This window comes from Narcine bancroftii, chromosome 5 (assembly GCF_036971445.1).
Source record: "Narcine bancroftii isolate sNarBan1 chromosome 5, sNarBan1.hap1, whole genome shotgun sequence".
NCBI classification, from domain to species: domain Eukaryota; kingdom Metazoa; phylum Chordata; class Chondrichthyes; order Torpediniformes; family Narcinidae; genus Narcine; species Narcine bancroftii.
This window is the reverse complement of record NC_091473.1, coordinates 2,912,004-2,926,812: the sequence shown is the minus strand read 5'-3', so window position 1 is coordinate 2,926,812 and position 14,809 is coordinate 2,912,004. Positions and strand designations below refer to the sequence as shown.

General features: G+C 39.4%; 1 protein-coding gene across 3 annotated transcripts in view; it reads right to left on the bottom strand.

Moving 5' to 3' along the window:
- Positions 1 to 14,809, bottom strand: part of mon1a (MON1 secretory trafficking family member A) — a 51,008-nt gene that overhangs the window by 33,700 nt on the left and 2,499 nt on the right. For 2 of the 3 annotated variants that reach the window (XR_011357293.1, XM_069936565.1), the window contains exon 2: positions 4,217 to 4,276. The gene's annotated coding sequence lies outside the window, so the exon portion shown is untranslated. Of the gene's footprint in view, positions 1 to 4,216; positions 4,277 to 14,158; positions 14,220 to 14,809 lie in introns of all 3 variants that reach the window. The other variant, XM_069936566.1, reaches the window with a different exon arrangement.

Sequence of the window (14,809 nt, the reverse complement as noted above, 5' to 3'; positions counted from 1 at the left end):
TGGGTGTTGGGTTTTTCCTCCTTTGCCTTTTGTCAGTGAGGTGGGCTCTGCGGTCTTCTTCAAAGGAGGCTGCTGCCCGCCAAACTGTGAGGCGCCAAGATGCACGGTTTGAGGCGTTATCAGCCCACTGGCGGTGGTCAATGTGGCAGGCACCAAGAGATTTCTTTAGGCAGTCCTTGTACCTTTTCTTTGGTGCACCTCTGTCACGGTGGCCAGTGGAGAGCTCGCCATATAATACGATCTTGGGAAGGCGATGGTCCTCCATTCTGGAGACGTGACCCATCCAGCGCAGCTGGATCTTCAGCAGCGTGGACTCGATGCTGTCGACCTCTGCCATCTCGAGTACCTCGACGTTAGGGGTGTGAGCACTCCAATGGATGTTGAGGATGGAGCGGAGACAACGCTGGTGGAAGCGTTCTAGGAGCCGTAGGTGGTGCCGGTAGAGGACCCATGATTCGGAGCCGAACAGGAGTGTGGGTATGACAACGGCTCTGTATACGCTTATCTTTGTGAGGTTTTTCAGTTGGTTGTTTTTCCAGACTCTTTTGTGTAGTCTTCCAAAGGCGCTATTTGCCTTGGCGAGTCTGTTGTCTATCTCATTGTCGATCCTTGCATCTGATGAAATGGTGCAGCCGAGATAGGTAAGCTGGTTGACCGTTTTGACTCAAAACGGTCAACCAGTTTACCTATCTCGGCTGCGGTACCTGTAATGTGCACTTTAATCACATGTAAATTGTTTGTTTACAAATTTAAAACTGTGAAGCTCAGGGACAAAGGTGCCTTTGTCCCAAACCTTCTGGAGGGCACTGTATAAGATAAATCATGCTCTGGGCAATGCAGAAACCCTTGGGAAAGGCAGAGCTTGCAACTAACAAGCAGCTGTCACATTTTCTCTATTCCCAATGTGTAACTTCTATTTATAGATCTCAGACATGTGCCACTCTAATAAATAATTTTTAAACATAAAAGCCACAATATTCAATAGTATGTATTTAAACATGAACAAGATGAACATTGTAAATACCTTGATGGAAAAATTAATTTAATCTATTAATTGAGCATATAATTTGGTTCTTGTAATTAGCATGGAAAAGGCATTCATTTCCAGACAACAGGCATCATCACAATCTTTCCGAAATTCTGCCGACAAAAACGGTGACATGATTAGCGCAAAGTTGTTACAGCACCAGTGACAGGGGTTCGAATCCCGTGATGTCTGTAAGGAATGGGTTTTCCCCGGGGATTCCAGTTTCCTCCCATTGGGGATGTAGGTTAATTGGGTGGCACGGGCTCATGGGCTGAAAGGTCTTGTTACTGTGGTGCATGTCTAAATTTGGTTTTAAATTTAACAAGATGAGGAAGTTTATTTGAAATGTAATTTGTGCTACAGATACCATGGATGATTAAATAAAAGGAAATATGTACGAAACATGAGCAGAAGGTGTGTTATACATGTCATCTGACACAGCTGTTGGCATGAAAATAGCTTATTTCCTGATCAAGGGCTCAGGCCCAAAACATTTGTTACTCTTTCCTTCATATGGATGCTGCATGACCTTCTGAGTGTCTCCAGCACACTTGACCCCAGCACCTGCAGACTTTCCTGTTTAGCTTGTTTCCCCGCGCGCGCACACACACACACACCCACACACCCTCCTCCAATTTCAGCTCAATATATATTGTGTGATGAAAATTTAAATCTGTGAGATCATCCCAGGAGTACATTATTCCTTATAAGAGAACAGAAATTTTGAAAACTGGATGAAAGATTCTCAAGTGTTATATGTGGATTGTGGAGAAACACGTGGCCTCCCTGCTTGTCTGGAATATTGTGTATTGCAGGTGGTCACATGTCCTCCCTATCTGAAACTTATTTGGAAGTTACATCACCTGTCAATCAAGGCTGGAATCCGCCCACCCATTAGTGCACAGCTTGCTATTGGCTCATTTAAATTACCTCGGGTTATTATTGGCAAGGCACCCAAATCAGAACTGTGTAAAGCATCAATGCCTCATGGTCCAAGCCCCGGACATCACTCAATGCCAGGTCACTACTGTAGACATCGCTGGAAGTGTTGTGGGTAAGGTGTGTGCTACACTTAAGCTGAGCTGCAATACCGCCACAGATCAGTGCTCGCAGAGAGCTGGATCCCTGTTGGTACAGGGAACCGGGTGTGTGCGTGTGAAAGCCCCTGTCTGTAGAGTGTGTGAGTAGAGTATAGGCAGTCACTGGTATCGGAGTCGAACCTGGGTCCGATGTGAATATCTATGGTGTTTAGTAATTTAGTAATTGAGTCTCATTTGGCATTCTCCTGTTTGTCTCCCATATATTCACTAAAGTTACCTGTGATTGTAACACATATGTTCAGAATTGTCTCTCTGTAAACCCATTGAACCCGATACTCATTCTTTTTTTTAAATCTTTTTAGCTGCGAAATTTACAAATACTCTAAGCCAACCATTCTCAAACATTTTTGCCGCTATGGAACTCCCTCCCCTTCCCCGAGAAGCATTCAAAAATGTTCAGTGAGCGAACCTGATACTCTTCCAAACCCAACATCAAGTCCCAAGTTTGTTAAATTACACTGGACAATGAAGATTTTTCTTCCTGAACACTTGGTTGTGTTTTATGGATTTTAGGCTGCTGGTCATGAAAATCTCCTTAAAATTTTCCTTTTGTGTACCGTTTTTTTTTTAAAAGATATAATCTATTTTTGTGATTTTATGTCATATTTTAAGTTCACTAGTATATTGCCCACAAAGCAAGCCATTTTGGTCAGTGCAAGCTTGCCTGGGGATGCACTCAGCGCAGGTACAATGCAAATGTTGTCTGAGGCCTGGAAGGCATTTAAAGATGTTGAGAATTTCCTGGCAACCGCTGAGCACCAAATTACGTCCAGCTGATTGACAACACATTTCAAGCATACAACACCAGAGGCAATATGTCATTGAAAATTCATTTTCTGCATTCACACTTGGGACTTCCTCCCTGCTGATCTTGGTGCAGCCAGTGACAAACATGGTTAAATGTTTCACCAGGACATCGCTATCATGGAAAACTGGTATCAGGGCAATTAGAATCCATCAACGCTGGCCGACTATTGTTGGACACTGGCACGAGAGATATTTAGATGCTGAGTACAAACAAAAATCAGTAGCCAAACATTTTAGGTCAGTTGTACTAACAGAAGGTGTCAGTGTCATGTGATCAAACATGTAAAATTCAATAAAGGTTCATTTAATCTTTCTCCAACTTCCTACGTGATACGGCAAATCTGAAATTATCTTTGTGTTCAGCTTGAAGTTACCTATCATAATCCCCAAAATTTTTTTTTCAGGAAATCTTCTGAAAAAAATTATTGTCCAGTGTAGGCGTTCCACATGATAGTGGCATTGACCTTCTGTTCTGGCATAAGGCACAATGACACAGCAGGCCCAGTCTCAAATTCAACTGTGTTATCTGAAAGAGATACCTCATAAAAGGAGGCATAAAATTGCACACATCCAAGCTGTATGTGCTGGTCACAAGCTCGGGTATAACACTGAGAAGGATCAGGTAAACGCAGTAAAATATGGGTAAAACAAACATCCTGATTAAAATTAGAAAAAGCTTCAGATAAGTGTGACTTCCTGTCAACGATGAACTGCTAACCTCAAAATGATGCATAAAACACTAGCCATGGAATGGATGAGGAAAAGAGACAGTTGTACAATATTGCAATGACTATGGAGAGAGGGTCAATTGATCTACATGAGACAACATTTGGACCCACGTTCAGTTTCAATCCCCTCCTTGAGCCCTTTCCTCAATCTCAATGTTCCTCTAGGGCCCTGAATACAGCTTCCTGAACCTTGCATGTGTTTTTTCTTTCTTCTTGATTAAGTTTATTACCTTCCTCGCAATCCAAAATTCCCTTGCCTTGCCATCCCAATCCTCCCTCCTTATTGAAGCATGCCACTCCTGTACAGGCAAACCTTATATAATGTGGGTTTGAACAGCACGGGTTTTGATATAATGCGGTCAGTGCCCGTTCTGGGCAGGCGCCGTCTCAAGTAGTCACCATCCTCAGCGGTCCCATCCTGGCCAGTCAATGTAATATCATCTCAAAACTTCAGGTAAGTGTTGTCTCAAACAAAGCCAAAGGAAGGTATCCAAAGATCACCTGGCTCTACGTCTCTGGAGCCCCGAGACTGCCACCACCCAACCCATCCTCACCTGACAGATCATGCACGATGAACGTTGCAGGCTGAGTTTGCCAGAGTCAGGCAGAAGGAGCTGGAAATAAAAAAGTTCAAACTACATTAGACAAATATTTTCTTAAATAAACAATGTTCACTTATTGCCAATAAAGATCTGTCATTTTTCAGTTTTCTATATCCCTTTTAAATATTTTATGCACATGTTTGCATAGAATTCTAGGTAAAAGAATAAATAATTATAGGATTGGAACATATTACATTAAAGTATATTGTAATAAAGCTTTGAACAGTGCGGTTTTCCATTACACTGAACTTGTTTGGAATGTATTAACCATGTTATACAAGGTATCCTTGTACTCTCATTACTTGGTCCTTAAACAACTTCCACATGTCAGCTGAGGACCTGCCCAATAACAGCTGCTCCCAATTACTCTCCCCCCCACCCCCACCCCGATAATAATATCATAACTTGGCCTTCCCCAATTTCTCGCAAGGTCCAGGCCTGTTCATTACTATCTTGAAACTTAAATTGTGATCACTATTCCTGAAATGCATTCTCACTGATCACCTGGCCAGTCACATTTCCCATTACAAGGCCTAATATAATCCCTTTTGTGAAGGCACAGAAATGCTGAAGCGCAACATCCAAAGGAGGAAAAGATGTATTAGCAGCGTTCTATGTGTTTTTACTACAATCGCAGCAATGGCAGATTTCCGTGTTTCACTCTGGTATGATCCCTTCCCTGGTTGAACTATCTATGTGCTGCCTCCTGGATACAACAAACAAATTCTGCCCCCTCTAAGGTTCTGGCATTAAGCATATCCCAGTCAATTGAAACATGCATTCTATTTTATTTCTCTCAACTGATGCTGCCTGACCTGATAAATATTTCCAGCACGACATCTTATTTCATGTATCCAGCAACTATAGCGATTCATTACCTTTAGTCCATTTTGGATGCACATCCACCAAGTTTAATCTTATTTTGCATAATAAGTTCTAGCTACTTAAAATAAAGGTATTAACTTTGAAACAATAAGTTATATTTATTCCCTCCAGGTTCATTGTTATTTCCCAAGTTAGTTTGAAAGATAGCAATGCATATGACCCAAAATTGCCTTTATAGAAAAAAATCATAGCACATCTGCAGCACATACAGTCACTTTAATAATGTTTCACGTCTGTGGTAGGTAAATTAATGGAGAAAATTCTTAGAGATAGTACTTATAAACATCTGGATAGACAGGGTCTGATCAGGAGCACTCAACATGGATTTGTGGGAGGAAGGTCATGTTTGACCAATCTGATTGAATTGTTTGAAGAGGTGACTAGGAATGTGGATGAGGGTAGCGCAGTGGATGTTGTCTATATGGACTTCAGTAAGGCCTTCGATAAGGTACCACATGGAAGGTTAGTTAGGAAGGTGCAGTCTTTAGGTATAAATTTTAAGATAGTCAAATGGATTGAACATTGGCTGAAAGGGAGAGGCCAGAGAGTGGTAGTGGATAATTGTCTGTCAGGTTGGAGGCCGGTGACCAGTGGTGTGCCTCAAGGATCTGTATTGGGCCCATTGTTGTTCGTTATATACGTTAATGATCTAGATGATGGGGTGGTGAATTGGATTAGTAAATATGCAGACGATACTAAGATAGGTGGAATAGTGGATAATGAAGAAGGTTTGCAAGGATTGCAGAGGGATTTGGGCTGCTTCGAAAAGTGGGCTGAAAAATGGCAGATGGAATTTAATGCTGATAAGGGTGAGGTGCTTCATTTTGGTAAGAAGAATCAGAATAGGACATACGTGGTAAATGGGAGAGCATTGAGGAATACAGAAGAGCAGAAAGATTTAGGAGTAACGGTACATCGTTTCCTGAAGGTAGGAACTCACGTGAATAGGGTGGTGAAGAAGGCTTTTAGTATGCTGGCCTTTATCAATCATTGCATGGAATATAGGAGTTGGGAGGTGGATTGTATAAGACGTTGGTGCGGCCTAATTTGGAGTTCTGTGTGCAGTTCTGGTCGCCTAATTATAGGAAGGATATAAACAGAGTGGAGAGAGTGCAGAGAAGGTTTACCAGAATGTTACCTGGGTTTAAGCATCTAGAGTATAGGGAGAGATGGGACAGATTAGGTCTTTATTCTTTGGAGCGTAGAAGGTTGAGAGGGGATTTGATAGAAGTATTTAAGATTATGAAAGGAATAGACAGAGTGGATGTGGATAGACTATTTCCGTTAAGAGGAGGAAAGATTAAAACAAGAGGACATGAGTTAAGAATTAAGGGGCAGAGGTTTAGAGGTAACATGAGGGGGAACTTCTTTACTCAGAGAGTGGTAGCCGTGTGGAATGATCTTCCGGGAGAAATAGTGGCGGCGGAGTCAATTGTATTATTTAAGAAAAGGTTGGACAGGTATATGGATGAGAAGAAGATGGAGGGTTATGGGCATTGTGCAGGGAGGTGGGACTAGAAAGGGGTGTTTGGTTCGGTGCGGACTAGAAGGGCCTAATGGCCTGTTTCCGTGCTGTAATTGTTATGTTCTTTCTTTAATATCCCTCATGTCACCCTCTCCTCTGTCATTCATAATAGCACCTTCATGCAGACCAAAACCTTAGTGGGTAGCAGGAATGGCATTTTTTTAGGTGTAAATATAACCAACAACCTACCATAATGATAATGTTTATTGTCACATACATTGTACAATGAACATATGCATCAAAATTCTTACTTGCTGTAACAGAACAAGTATTTTAACAAAAAGTCAACTGCATTATATATGTAAATTGAAAGGAGATAATAAATCTAAAGAAAGATAGATAATAAATATTCAGTTACCATAGTGGCATTATAATTGTGGTAGGGGAACAATTCATGATGAGTACAAAAGGAGAAGCCTGATACTTCTGGAAAGAAGCTGTTCTTGAATCTAAAAGTAGCAGCGAGAAGAGTTTGTGACCAGGGTGATGGGGGTCCTTTATGGTGCAGGTTGCCATGGATAGGAATCAGAGCCTTTAATGGACCTAGCTATGCTTTCTACCTTCTTCCTTTTTCAATATTTTTATTGGTTTCATCACATAAATGTTAGATAGGTACATGGCAATAAAATATTAATAAGTTGTGTGTAGTAATACAAATGGTATTGAAATCTACATTACATTGAAAAGAAAAAAAAATCCATTATACCAGTTATCTAATTATCGATCCCCTTTCTTCGGAGGCCACTGGCATAACACAAACAGAAAATAAAAAAGAAAGTAAACAATGGGATCAAAGACGAGAAACTGGTTAATCTTACAGATTTTGAAAATAATTAAGGAAGGAACTGCATAAAAAAACAATAGTGGAATATCTATTTTTTCCCCCCCAAAGTCAGACGTCATCTTATCGGACAACCATTGAGTGTGAGTGGGAGGGACAGCACCTTTCCAGCTCATTAATATGGCCCTTCTAGCGAAAAGGAAGGTAAGGGCAACCACATGGGATTGTGAAGCAGTCAGAATTAAACCAGATGGCCCACTTATTCCAAAGAGAGTGAGAAAAGGATTTGGAGTCAAAGTAATGTTAAGAACCAATGACAAGGTACTAAATACCCCTTCCCAAAAATTGGAAAGAGAAGAACAAAACCAGAACATATGATACAAAGTGCCTTCTTCAGTTATACATTTAGCACATTTATTAGAGAGATTCGTATAGAATTTAGCCAATCGGATTTTGGAATAGTGAGCTCGGAGTACTACTTTAAATTGTAATAATGAGCGTCAGGCACAGGGAGAGGATGAATGACCTTCTGCAGCCTTCTGCATTCCTGGGCACATGAATTACCAAACCAGACTGCAATGCATCAGTCAGAGTATTTCCCACAGTACTTCTGTAGAAGTTCATAGACTATTCGACCACATGCCAAATCTCTTCAGAACTATTGCCATCGTGGACCCTTCTTCACTGTTGCCTCAACGTACTGGCTGCAGGAGAGGTCTTCTGATATTATGGACTCAATAAATTTGAATGTACAAACCCTCTCAACCTGTCCCATCAATGCAGGCAGGTGACTGGTCCCTTGGCTTCCCCCTTCCTAAAATCAACAATAAGCTTATTGTTCTTAGTGATGCTTACAGCAAATGTTATTTTGGCACCACCCAACCAGACTCTTGATTCCATCCGGTACTTCCACATTGATACTACAGTCAAGAAAGCACATCTATACCTCTACTTAGAAGTCCCAGAAAATTCAGCATTTCCTCAGTGCCCTTTACCAATTTTTATGGATGCACTGTAGAAAGTATCCAGATGCATCACAGCTTGGAAGGGGAATTGCTCTACCCAAGTGTTACGAATATAGCTCCAGATGTCACAATAGCCTCCTCGCCATCTTCATCTAAGGCAATCAGCCAACATATTGAAGGGCATATCCCACCAAAGTCACTATCTCTTCTCTCCTTTCCCATCAAGCAGAATATACACGAGTTTGAAACACAAACCTTTAGATTCAAGAGCAGATCCCTTCCTGCTGTTATCAGGCCCTTGAATGGACCTCTCATTGAGAAAAAAAATAATGGACTGTTTAATACTAATTTTCTCTTCAACATGATACCCTTCTTCTTTTTTCCCTTATTAAGTTACAAGCTCAAGTTCATTATTATCATACCATTATAAAGTACAAATGGGAAAAATGCTGTTCTTCAGTCCTCTGTGTAAAAAAAAACCATGCAAACATACATAGACAGAGCACAGATTTACAGGATACGCAGTACATATATTAAAATAAATAAATATTGTTAAATAATAGTAGTGTCTCAGAAGGGTGGTATGAGCAGTTCAGCAATGTATTCAGCAGTCTCCTCTATCTCTTTCCTAATGGGAGTAACTTGAAGATACTTTGTGTGTGGGGTAGTAGGAGTCCTTAATGCCCTCTTCAGACAATGATCCTGGCAGATCATGTCAATGGAGGGGAGACCCCAGTGATCCAACTTGCTGCTCTTATGGCCCTGTGAATTGACCTCTGAGCTCATGCTCCACAACAACCATAGCAGCCTTTCTGGATGCTTTTGATAGAGCTCCTTCAGAAAGTCAACAGGATGGTGGCTGGTAGTCTTACTTGCCTTAGTTTTCCCTCAGGAAATGCAGTCGCTATTGCACCTTCCTGACAAATGAGAAGATGCTGTGTGTCCAGGATAGGTCACCATTTAAGTGGACTCCAAGGAACTTGGTGCTCTCTTCTCTCTCCACTCTCAAGTTATCGATGTGCAGTGGAGGTTGGTCATCCCTAGTCCTCCTGAAATCCATAACAATCCTCTCATTTGTCTTGTCCACAATGAGACTCAAGTGTGTTACTCTTGCACCATTTCAAGAGTTTTTCCACCTCTTCACTGTAGCTCGACTTGTTGTTGCTGACGAGACAACTACTGTAAACTTGATGACTCTGTTAGAGCTGGATCTGGCATTAGTCATGGGTCAGTAGTGTGAACAGGACCAGAATGAGTGCACAGCTCCAAGTTGCTCATGTGGTATAATAAACTGCATTTTTGTTTTATTGTAACACTCACCCCTGCACCCTTTTGTCTGGATAGCACACAAAACAAAGTTTTTCACTCTACTGCTGTACATGTGACAATTAGCAATTCAATTCAGAAGCATGAAACTAATATTGCACAGGGATTACATAAAGATCAGTTTCTGCTTAAATTAACATAGATCCAACTTGCTTTTCTTGGCATATAGAATATTTTTGTTAGAAAGTGCTCCAATTTAAAGTTTAAGTTTTCAACGTTAAATAGTTCAGTTAACAGAGGATACAAATTTTCATTTACTGATGGGAAAAAAAATTGAATGGAAGACAAGGAAAGTTCTTTTCAATAAAAATCACAACTGGTTGATGTAATCTAAAATGTACTGTTGAAAAAAATATAAAGAAGTGGATCCATTGCAACTTTAAAAAGGAAAGTTATGCAGAACTGTGGTCAAATGGAGAAGAGGTATGGCGCAGGTATGCCACACCAAGTGGAATCATTTTGCACTGTTTGGCTTTGTGACTGAAAAGTTAATGGGGTAGAATTCCCACTTTATTGCTTGACTAACTCTCAGTTGGAGCTTGCTTTATATCAAGGGAAGGAGAACCTTGCAACTCCCATAACAGGGAAATGTTGAGGAGTTACGTGATGGAGTAGTGGCTTGTCGGGGAACTCCAGCCCTCTCCAGAAAAGTTAAAAAAAGACAGTGAAAAAACAAAGGCACAAACACAAAAACCAAAATAAAGTGACAGTAAAGGTGTGGAGAAAATGGCAGCGAAAAAAGAAAAGCCAAAAGCAACGGGAAGAAGAGAAGAAGAAAGGACGTCGGAAGAAGAAGGTGAAGGCCTTACCTGTCCGAGGAGGCCCGCCGCGGAGAGACCCTAAGGTCAGTTGAAGCCCCGAACTCGGGACTACAAAAATGGCTCACGGAGCCAAACAGAAGTGCGCAACTGCTCATGCGCGAGGAGTCGCGCATGCGCGATGCGCAAGACAAAAATAACACTGACGGGAGGGGGGACCAGCTGAGGAGTCGATCTCCACAGCTGAAATTGACAACCACAACAAAGCAGCAAGAGGAAAACACAGAGAATAACGAGAGCAAGAAAGAAGAGAGTAAAAAGAAATCAAAGAAACAACAGATGACCAACCCAGAGGAAAAAGACCAGCAGCAAGACACTTCTAGTAAAAATAAGAAGACCAAAAATACTCAACAAAATAAAACAAACAAACCAACAAGAAACCAGAAGAGACAGAGGTAAAGGGCACAAATCCTGGAGTGGACTCAGAAGAAGAGGAAGAACATAGAGAAATGGAAGAAGAAGGGAAGGGCAAGTATACGGATATATTTTTTTTAAAAGAATATATGGAATCAGTCAAAGAATGGCAATCACAAGAATTCAGTGAAATAAAAAGAGTAAAAAGTACAGAAGAAAAAATGAATAGATTAGAGATGATCATGTCAGATATAGGAAAAAGAGTGGACAAGGTGGAAGAACGAGAAACAGCCGTAGAAATGGAAGTAGGTGACTTAAAAAAGAAATTAGAAGAATCTGATAAAAAAGTTAAAGAGGCACAAGAGCTGTTAGCTCAGAAGATAGATATAATGGAAAATTATAATAGAAGAAACAATATAAAGATAGTGGGCCTTAAGGAAGATGAAGAAGGCAAGAATATGAGAGAATTTATAAAAGAATGGAAATAGAAAGGGCACACAGAACATTAGCCCGTAAACCACAACCACAACAAAAACCAAGATCCATTCTAGTAAAATTCTTAAGATATACAACAAGAGAAAATATATTGGAGAAAGCAATGAGGAAAATAAGAGAAGACAAAAAACCACTGGAATACAAAGGTCAAAAAAATTTTTTCTATCCAGATATAAGTTTTGAACTCCTGAAGAAGAGGAAGGAGTTTAATGCAGCAAAAACGATCCTATGGAAAAAAGGATATAAATTTATGCTAAAGTATCCAGCGGTACTTTAAATAGTTATTCCAGGGCAGCAAAACAGACTATTCTTGGATCTGGAGGAAGCAAGAAAATTTGCAGAACAACTACAAAACAGACAGAGAGAGGAAGATATGTAACGAGAACAAAAATGACCACAGACTATATGTATGTGTGTATGTTGGTGTATATATATATATATATACAGAGCCCACCTCACTGACAAAAGGCAAAGGAGGAAAAACCCAACACCCAACCCCAACCAACCAATTTTCCCCTGCAACCGCTGCAACCGTGTCTGCCTGTCCCGCATCGGACTTGTCAGCCACAAACGAGCCTGCAGCTGACGTGGACTTTTTACCCCCTCCATAAATCTTCGTCCGCGAAGCCAAGCCAAAGATATATATATATATGTGTGTATGTATATATAAAAAAAATAGAATATAGGTAAGAGCTAAGAAGGGAAAGAAAGGGAAGAAAGGAAGTATGGGGGGAATTAAGAGAGTGACCTTTGTAATAAATGAAAATTAAAATCTTTTCGGGGGGGCTGGGTGGGGAAGAGTTATGGTCACTGCGAAATCAGTTGACGCTTGCGAGTGAATTCGCAAATCCAAATGGAGAGGGGAGATGTGGTTGCCCGACATGGGACAAAGGGCAACTCAGGAAGGGGAGGGGATAGTGGGGTTAAAGGAATTTTAGATAGGAGAATAAGGGAAATGTTTTATGTTTTAGAAATGTTGTCTTATAAAGTGTTCAAAAAAAGAAAGCATAAATGGATAAGAAGGAAAGGTGATGATGAGGAAACGGAAAGGAAAGATAAACAAAGTATGAAATGGCTATGTTGAACTATATGACTTTAAATATTAATGGAATACATATCCAAATCAAAAGGAAGAAACTGCTAAATTTACTGAAAAAAGAAAAAATTGATATAGCATTTGTGCAAGAAACACATTTAACTGAAATGGAGCACAAGAAATTAAAGAGAGATTGGGTAGGACATGTAACAGCAGCGTCGTATAATTCAAAAGCAAGAGGAGTAGCTATATTAATCAGTAAAAATGTACCAATCAAAATAGAAGAGGAAATAATAGATCCAGCAGGGAGATATGTAATGATAAAATGTCAGATATATTGGGAGCTTTGGAATTTACTCAATGTATATTCACCTAACGAAGAAGATCAAAAGTTTATGCAAGATATTTTTTTGAAGATAGCAGACACGCAAGGGAACATACTAATAGGAGGGGATTTCAACCTTAATTTGGATTCAAACATGGATAAAACTGGGAAAAAAATTAACAGAAAGAACAAAGTGACCAAATTTATAATTAAATCGATGGAAGAAATGCAACTTTTGGATATATGGAGGAAACAACACCCAAAGGAAAAGGAATATTCATATTATTCGGGTAGACATAGAACATACACAAGAATAGACCTATTCCTGTTATCAGCTCGCATGCAAGACAGAGTTAGGAAAAATGAATATAAAGCTAGACTATTATCGGACCACTTACCCCTGATATTAACAATAGAGTTAGAGGACATCCCACCAAGAATGTATAGATGGAGATTAAACTCCATGCTACTTAAAAGGCAGGATTTTAGAGAATTCATTGAACGACAAATTAAAATGTACTTTGAAATAAATACGGAATCAGTGAAAGATAAGTTTATACTATGGGATGCAATGAAAGCGTTCATCAGAGGGCAAATAATAAGTTATGTAACTAGGATGAAGAAAGACTACAATCAGGAAACAGAGCAGTTGGAAAGGGAAATAGCAGAATTAGCAATGAAGGAAGACACAACTAAAAGAAGAGAATTGGCAGATAAAAAAATAAAATATGAAACACTACAAACATATAAGGTGGAGAAGAACATAATGAAGACAAAACAGAAATATTATGAACTAGGAGAAAAAACGCACAAAATTCTAGCGTGGCAGCTTAAGACAGAACAAACTAAGAGAATGGTATTGGCATTAAGGAAAAAAGACAAAAGCAAATCACATATAATCCAACGGAGATTAATGAAAACTTCAGAGAATTCTACGAACAAATATATCAAACTGAAAACGAAGGGAAAGAAGACAAAATAGATGAATTTTTAACTAAAATTGAACTACCGAAATTACAAACAGAGGAACAAAATAAATTAACAGAACCATTTGAAATAGAAGAAATACAAGAGATAATAAAAAAATACTAAATAATAAAACGCCAGGAGAGGATGGATTCCCAATAGAATTCTATAAAACATTTAAAGATTTATTAATTCCTCCCCTTCTGGAAGTAATCAACCAGACCAAAGACAGGGAAAGATCCACTCACACCAGCGTCATATAGACCAATATCTTTACTTAACACAGATTATAAGATAATAGCTAAACTATTAGCAAACAGACTAGCCGACTATGTACCAAAAATGGTAAATCTAGACCAAACTGGATTTATTAAAAAAAGACGAACAACAGACAATATCTGTAAATTTATTAACTTACTTCATGCAGTAGAAGGAAATAAAGCTCCAACAGTATCGGTTGCTTTAGATGCAGAGAAGGCCTTTGACAGAGTAGAATGGAATTATTTATTCAAAGTACTACAAAAATTCAGCTTACCAGAGAAATATATTAATTGGATTAAAGCATTATATAAGGGGCCATTGGCAAAAGTGACAGTAAGTGGATATATATCAAAACAATTTAACTTAAGCAGATCAACAGGCAGGGATGCCCACTAACTCGCTTATTATTCGCGTAAGCCATAGAACCACTAGCAGAGCTGATAAGAACAGAAAATAAAATAAAAGGGATAAAAATAAAAGACAAGGAATATAAAATCAGTCTATTTGCAGAACCAGAAATATCAATAAAAGAATTACATAGGAAATTGGAGGAATATGGAGAAGTGTCGGGGTACAAGATTAATGCAAATAAAAGTGAAGCAATGCCAATGAATAATGCGGATTTCTCAAAATTTAAGAAAGAATCACCATTCAGATGGCAAACGCAAGCAATGCGATACCTAGGTAAACAAATAAATAAAAACGTCGGCCATCTATATAAACTCAATTATTATCCACTAATGAAAAAAATTACAAGACGACTTAGAGCATTGGAAAGACTTACCACTAACACTAATAGGAAGGATAA